Source organism: Curcuma longa, chromosome 17, assembly GCF_044706935.1.
Source record: "Curcuma longa cultivar G26 ecotype Majalengka, Jawa Barat chromosome 17, ITB_CL_G26_1.1, whole genome shotgun sequence".
NCBI lineage: Eukaryota > Viridiplantae > Streptophyta > Magnoliopsida > Zingiberales > Zingiberaceae > Curcuma > Curcuma longa.
Window position 1 is genome coordinate 1,055,623 of NC_133877.1, and position 9,022 is coordinate 1,064,644.

The following is a 9,022-nucleotide window of genomic DNA, read 5'->3' on the forward strand; positions in this document are numbered from 1 at the left end:
GTCGCAATCGAGCAAATTAGCCTTTCGTAACAAGAGGAGCTTTATACTTAACTTTGGAGCTAAGGTAGCTTTCCTCGGAACATGGTTGCTTTTGTACTAAGTTAATTGACCTTTTGACTTAAGAGGGGTTGGTCTCGATAGGTAATGGGTCGTTGTTGTTCGTTTGAGATAAGATCGAGCATTGTTTATTATGTCTTTATTGAGTGAGGAGGGGAGTGAAGTTTGCCGTCTTGACTTGGACTTGTATCTCATTATCGGAGCCAATCGGGAGGCAAGCTCCTGATCGACTCCGACGGCCACTTCATTGTCGGAGTCAATCGCGAGGGAAGCAAGCTCTTGATCGGCTCCGACGATCACCTCATTCTCCATTTACTGTGTAAAACAAATGAACGATGGAAATTATAATTCTATTCTTAATAATTCCCTTGCGCAATCGAGCCAACACTCTTTTTGTTTTGTTTTTATAATCCAAATTGATTAATCTTGATCGTCCCTTTTAAAAATTAAATTTTAAAATATTCATCTCTATTAAAATTAAAATTTTAATTAATTAATTTATTTTTAAAAATATTTTATGACTGTATTACACCACGTAGAATAACAACCCTCTTTCCATGCTTTTACCACATCTCAGTGTTCAAGTTAATTTATTCTTCCTCAGCATTTCAAAGATTTAGTTCGTTGGATGATTGGATCGTTCAGATTCCATGCGCCAAATGCTGCACTCCTAAATAAATAAATATATATATATATATGAGTATTGCCGATCGGGCCCGAGCCGGCAGGCGACGGTGGCCGGACGGCACGCCGAGGGAGGCCGGAAGCTGCGGGGGGTCAGGAGGCGTGTTTATTGTACATTCCCAATTTGGACGGTCAGATGGGCTCGCGATCGCATGATGGACGATGATCCCGTTGTCGCGCACGCACGCGTAGCAAAATTATATATATATATATATATATATATAGAATTTCTCTGCCGCGCGACAAACGCCGCGCGACGCCGTGCGCGACAGCCGACCTCCCTTCGTTCATCGTCGCCGTCCGATCACCGTTGGCTGCAATTTCGGACTCGTTGGAAGCGCAACTCGACGGCGCACACATTGGCATCGGATTCCGGCCGGATTGTGGCCGGAATCCGGCCGAAATCCGGCCAAAAACGCGACAGAGCGTCTGTTGGGCGATTCCGGCCGAAATCGGCCGGAATCCGGCCGAATCACGGTCGGTATCCGGCCGTGATTCGGCCGGATTCCGGCCGATTTCGGCCGGAATCGCCCAACAGACACTCTGTCGCGTTTCTGGCCGGATTTCGGCCGGATTCCGGCCACAATCCGGCTGGAATCCGGGCCCGGCCGGAGCGCCGGCGAGTTGGCCTTCCAACGCATCCGGTCCGGCGGCCGTTGGTGGCCGGACGATGGTGAACAGTGGCGGAGAAGCGGCGAACCTCGGAGGAGAAGCCGGAGTCGCGGACGCGTGCGCAGGGATTTGTCGCGCGGCAGAGCAAATTCCTATATATATATATGAGATAAGATCGAGCATTGTTTATTATGTCTTTATTGAGTGAGGAGGGGAGTGAAGTTTGCCGTCTTGACTTGGACTTGTATCTCATTATCGGAGCCAATCGGGAGGCAAGCTCCTGATCGACTCCGACGGCCACTTCATTGTCGGAGTCAATCGCGAGGGAAGCAAGCTCTTGATCGGCTCCGACGATCACCTCATTCTCCATTTACTGTGTAAAACAAATGAACGATGGAAATTATAATTCTATTCTTAATAATTCCCTTGCGCAATCGAGCCAACACTCTTTTTGTTTTGTTTTTATAATCCAAATTGATTAATCTTGATCGTCCCTTTTAAAAATTAAATTTTAAAATATTCATCTCTATTAAAATTAAAATTTTAATTAATTAATTTATTTTTAAAAATATTTTATGACTGTATTACACCACGTAGAATAACAACCCTCTTTCCATGCTTTTACCACATCTCAGTGTTCAAGTTAATTTATTCTTCCTCAGCATATATATATATATATATATATATATATATATATGGATATATATGATACGATGATCCCGTTGTCGCGCACGCACGCGTAGCAAAATTATATATATATATATATATATATATATATATATATATATATATATATATATATATATATATATATATATATAGAATTTCTCTGCCGCGCGACAAACGCCGCGCGACGCCGTGCGCGACAGCCGACCTCCCTTCGTTCATCGTCGCCGTCCGATCACCGTTGGCTGCAATTTCGGACTCGTTGGAAGCGCAACTCGACGGCGCACACATTGGCATCGGATTCCGGCCGGATTGTGTCCGGCCGAAATCCGGCCAAAAACGCGACACCGGCCGTGATTCGGCCGGATTCCGGCCGATTTCGGCCGGAATCGCCCAACAGACACTCTGTCGCGTTTCTGGCCGGATTTCGGCCGGATTCCGGCCACAATCCGGCTGGAATCCGGGCCCGGCCGGAGCGCCGGCGAGTTGGCCTTCCAACGCATCCGGTCCGGCGGCCGTTGGTGGCCGGACGATGGTGAACAGTGGCGGAGAAGCGGCGAACCTCGGAGGAGAAGCCGGAGTCGCGGACGCGTGCGCAGGGATTTGTCGCGCGGCAGAGCAAATTCCTATATATATATATATATATATATATATATAAAGTATAATATTACGAGAAAAGGTTGAATAGAAAATATAAGTTTGGCATCCCACCTGTGTGTGTATATATATACGAATCTGATATTTTACGTGTTTATTTATGCACGCACGATGCGCGATAAAAGAGTTCGGGCATCTGGATAACTTCTAGGTGATCGAAATAGGAACAACAGTATTTTTGTATGTTTTGTTTATTTTTTTACTTACGATTAAAGTATTTAAGATTTTTTCCTTTAAAATTTAGGGATTTAATTATAATATTAAACACAAAATAATTTAAAATAAAAAAAATTTAGGTGTTCACGAGGAGGGGTGCCGGGTTGGTATCTCACACTTTTTATCCTCACACATCCTATGAGCAACTAAATTTTTTTAGTTTTAAATTTTTTTATATATTTAATACTATAACTCAACCTCTAAATCTTAAAAGTAAAATTTTAAATAATTTAACCATAAGTAAAATAAATAAATAAATAATTATAAAATAGTAGTTATTTCGGGTGTCCGATGTTGTGAACGTTGCACGCACAAATAGACACGCAACATATCAAAAAAGGTTGAATATTATAGCGATGATACGTTTGTACATTCATCCATGAGCAATCCATAAGCATCTAGTAATTTTTTTTTTCTTTTCAATTTCACTTACTATAGCCTAAACATTATATCATAAATCTTAAATTATAAAAAAAAATATTTTATAATAGGTACTCACATGGTGTATAACATAAAAGTTTAGGATATAATGTTTAAGTTAAAATAATTAAAAATTAAAAGAAAAAAAATTAATATTAAGTGCTCAAGAGTGGTATCCGCGGATAGATGTGTAACATATATCTTGTTATATGGGACTTAATACGCTACACACCACATGAACATCCAGTATAAAATATTTTTTTTATTTTTTTTAGTCTAATACCAAATCCTAAAACCTACATCTTAAATTATAAATTATAAATTTAAAAAAATAAAAAAATATATTTTATGCTCGCAAGATATGTATTAGGAGAGAAATGATACACTGCGCGATGAAGAATTGGCTACTTGTGCATGACACCCGTGATCCACCGTCACTGTCGCCGCTCTCGCCATGCTGTCCGGCCACCGCCTCGGACGCGATCAATACGCTGCTCGCTGACGTTCCGTCCGACGTCGGATTCTGACCGGATAGTGGTCGGAATCCGACGGAATTCGGTCGGAAACAGAGTCGGCAGTGGCAGCGCCGTTTTCGGCCAAATCGTAGTCAGATTCCGAGCAAATCGCGGTTGGAGATCGGTCGAGGAAGGACCGACGTGCGACGTCGGTCCTTCCTCAGCCGATCTCCGGGCACAATTTGGTCGAAAATGGCGCGGCCACTGTTGACGGCAATCGGGCCGGATTTCGATCGAATCGCGGTTGGAAACCGACCGAGGAAGGATCGGCATCAGCCGATTGTCGTCGACAGTGGCTGCGCAGTGGGGGCGACTGTTTCCAACCAAATTCGTTGGATTCCGGCCACTATCCGGTCGGAATCCGACATCGACCGAAGCGTCGACGAATGACGCGTCAATCGCAGCCGAGGCGGTGGTCGGACGGTGCGACAAGGGCGACGGTAGCGGCGGTGGGTCAAAGAGTCGCGCACGAATTTGTCGCACAGCATAGCAATCTAGTGCGTGTATTATGAAATGTACAACATATAAATCTCTATATAATAATAATAATAATAACCCTAAAGAGAGTATAATATTACGAGAAAAATTGAATGAGAAAATATAAGTGCTCGACGCAGCAATTTTTGTCGGCTGGCCCACGCCATTTCAGTGTTGGCTGGTTAGTCGTCGTCCATGTTCATGAGTTAATTTTCAGTCCCACAAATACAGATATCAAACAGGCTCGTCGGTCTGATCCGGTCCGATCTGGTCGGCACATTTTCTTCTTAATGCGTCGATCGGCCGGGTTAAGCTTAGTTGGGTTTATCATGAACCGTGTTGAGCATGACCTGTGACTTTAGATCGAGGGGTCGTTCAAATATTAGCTAATTGAACATTCATTTATTTATTTTTATCTTTTTGCTTTAATAAGTTGATTTTGAAAATCAACATAAATACAACAATAACTAAGTAAATCTTATATTATACTGATCGATTATATAAATTATCTAATATCTATTTATATTATCAATCCATATTTAAATAAATAAAAAGACATTTTGATTCGGTTAAGTTGACACTCCTCCTTACCTTTTTTTTATTAAAAGAAAAAAACTTATAAATGAATAATAAATCTAATAAACAAAATCAGTTTCTATAGACACGATACAACGATAAAATATTAAAAAATAATAATAAAATAATCAAAGTTCAAATTATAAATGGGATGACTATATTTGAAGAATCGATTTTTGAATGTGCATAAGTTGTAAAATAAAATTAAGACGTGAGAAACTCATCTTGGGGATCGATAGGAGAAAGAGGGAAGTTGCTCGAGGAGGATTCCGATGAGACAGAGGGATGGAGGTCGGATCTGAGCCGGTGAAGGGCTCCTCCCTCCACTTTCGATGGCTTCCATGGAGGAGGTGTAGGTCGGGGATGAAACAAGATATGCAAAACCGCAAAAAGAAGATTTGAGTTTAAATTTGAAGAATAATAAGAAGATAGCCAACAAAAGTAAAAAAAAAAAACATGCAAAATAAATATACATACTAATTAATTATAACAAGTTTGGTAGAGGCAAACTTATTTTGTGACCACCCTAATTTAGAAAATTAATAACTACTCTCAAGTACTTAAACTTGTTCTTCATAATCATGGCCGACTCATCCTATTGCCGACGCAGTTATGTCGCTTTGAAGGCCCCGATCGTGGAATATCGGCCCTCAATTGTCTCTCAAAATCAAGAACTATCATCCTTCTCTCAATTCCAATGGAGGGCTCTTCCTTGAATCCTTCTTCCGCGCTATGATAACTACGAGAGAACATGACTAACAAAAGAAGAAGAAGAAGAAGAGGAACGAAAATCTTTATTGTGAAAGTAGATTCCTTTGTGAGACGAGTCATAAGATGGAGATACTTATTGCTGAAAATACAATGGTGGAGACATTTTTAAGAACCACAACTTACTCTAAATATCACATGGAGGAGACATGGTGGGAGAAGAAGAAAACAAAAGAAATTAATGGAGAAGAAAAGACAACATGTTTAATAGATGGTTAAAATGATTGTAGTACTTTTGATCTTTGATGCTCGGACTCATCATCTACCCTCCTTTAATTTTAACACACGACATAAACGCACCTAGTGGAAACCCAAATTTCATACCTACATCGGACTTTACAAATAACCATGTTGGACACTTGGATCCTTACCCACATCGAGTAAATCTGAAAGTAAACAGTCAACGCCTCATATTTTTTATCTCACTAGAGGAAAATATTATGAAGTACATTGTAACTGAGATTCGAATCGTGAGTGTTTGATCAATCTATTAAACGCTTTGCCATTGTAGCATGCCCGGAGGCACTAAGCACGAGCAAATTGATAGAGAAAAGGAGGTCTTCAAAATTTTGCTCTACTAATTTAAAAATGTACTATTCTCAATTTATATTGTCAAATTTAGATATGAGAGTATAAATACATTAAAGAGTCTTATAGGAGTACATTAATTTTGGTTTGAAATCATTTAGATTTATTTAAATTTATCATTCAGTTTCGTTTGAAAGTGACTAATAGACCTAAAAAACTCTCAATCTATTCAAAGCCTTCTTAATCTATTCATACCCTCATATATGAATTCAATAGTGTAAATTAAGAGCAATGAATTTTTAAATTTACAAAGGCTTGATAAAATTCATCACAAATTCATTATAAAGCCTAAAACAATGATACTTACTAATCAATACCACCAATGAGTTATTAAGGCTCCTCTAGTTTAAAAATTATTAAATTATTAAATTTTTGAAAGGTGTAGGTCCATAATCAATTTCGTCCGAAAGTGACTGATGAATCTAAAAAATTCTAAATCAATTCAACCCAAAATAAATGTACTACTAGAAGTTTCCTTGATGTATCTATTCCCTCATATCTGAATTCAATAACATAATTAAGAGTAATGAATTTTTAAATTTCAAAGACTAGATAAAATTTATCATAAACTCCTTATAAACTCTAGAAAAATGATACTTACTAATCTACACCACCAATAGATTACTAAGACTCCTCTAATTTGGAAAATATCGAACTTTTAAATTTTTGAATGGTGTAGACCCATCAATTAATTTCAAACAAAATTGATTGATAAACTCAAAGAACTCTTAATCACTTTAAACAAAAAATATAATAATGTATTCTTGGAAGCTTCTTTAATGTATTCATGCTCTTAGATTTGAATTCGATAGTGTAAATTATGAGCAACAAATTTTCAAACTTGTAAAGGCTTGATAAAATTTATCACAACTTCATTATAAGACATTTTGAGCAATGATATTCACTAACCAACACTATCAATGAATTCCTAAGATTCTTTTAGTTTGAAAAATATTAAACTTTTGAATTTTTGAATAGTATAGGTATAGCAGTTAGTTTCGTTTGAAAGTAATTGATGGACCTAAAAAACTCTGAATCACTTTAAACCAAAACCAATGTACTCCGGGAAGTCTCCTTAATAAATCTATGCCTCAGATCTTAATTTGATGACGTAAAAGTAATGAATTTTAAACTTACAAATGCTCGATAAAATTTATCACAAACATATTATAAGGCTTAGGACAATGATATTCATTAACCAACCATTAATTAGTTCCTAAGACTCATCTAGTTTGAAAATATTAAATTTTTAAATTTTCAAATAGTGTAGGTTCATCAGTCAGTTTCAAACAAAACGGAATGATGGACCTAGAGATGACTGAATCACTTCAAATTAAAATCAATGTATTCTTGGAAGTCTCTTTAATTTATTTATGGCTTCATATATGAATTTGATAAAGTAAATTGAGAAGCAATGAATTTTTAAACGTATACATTAAGGTTTGATAAAATTGATCAAAGTTCAGATTTAGAACAATAATACTCATTGATCAACATCATTAATGGGTACCTAGGACTCCTCAAATTTGAAAAAATATTAAACTTTTAAATTTTTAAATGGTATAGATCTATTAGTCAATTTCATTTGAAAGCGACTTATGAATCTAGAGAACTTCGAATCACTTTAAATCAAAATCAATATACTCTTGAAAGCATCTTTAATGTATCTATGCTCTTATATCTAAATTTGATCGTGTAAATTGAGAACAATAAATTTTTGAATGAGTATAATAAAAATTTAAAGATATGCAAATCCATGTAATTAGTTCATGAAACAAGGAGGAGGGGTATAGCGGAAATGCGCTCCATGATTTTATTATTATGAAAATTAGGTATGCAAAATCTTGAAATTTCGAAATCTACCTGGTAAAATATCATTTAATTAATAATAATAATAATAATATAAAATTTATTTAAATATGAATAATAATACAATAAAGAATAGAACCACGAGCGGAGCCAGCCCGGGTGACATACCCGGGCTGATCTTGAATACTGGACTACGCCGAAATCATACCCGGGCTATCTTCTCCATTTTCTTAAATTTTCTTTTCTCCCGTATGTAAATCCAAGCTTTATTTCCCTTTCCACGCCGTCGGACCCCCGGGCTATAGCCCGGGTAGCTAGAAACCTAGCTCCGCTCGTGAATAGAACTTGTAAGAGAATTTATTTATTAATTCTTGAGATAAGATTTGATTATTATTATTATTATTGTATTTCTACTAGTTCTGAAAATTAACTTATTAGATAAAAAAACATAGAAATAAATCATTTTTTTTTTACTATTGAAGACATTTTAAGACAAGATAGACTCTAAAATTGTCATTGCAAGTGTATATGCCTTTTGGCCCAATTTCATTCGGGCAATGTATAGAGCTTTTTCTTCTAAATTAGCCTAATAAATTTGGTTGACACAAAGTTAATGGAAAAACTTGATGTTTAACTCAATATAAGTTTATTTATATTTGTTTGACTAAAATTAATAAATAATTAATTTAAATACTAACTAAACAAATTTAGTTGACACAAAATTAATTAAATGAATAAGTTTGAATAATTTATTAAACTAAATGAATAAGCTAATTTATGTTCAGTTCATTAATGTTCGTGAATAAACATTCATTAATAAAATTCTTATTAACATACTAAATAAATACTAAACAAACAAAGAAAGTTTCAAAATAAATAAATAAATTTATATTATCAAACCCAATAACCAATCAAAGTTTAAAATATAAAAATTTCAAACAATTAAATATATTTGAATTGAGAGTTCGATAACATCT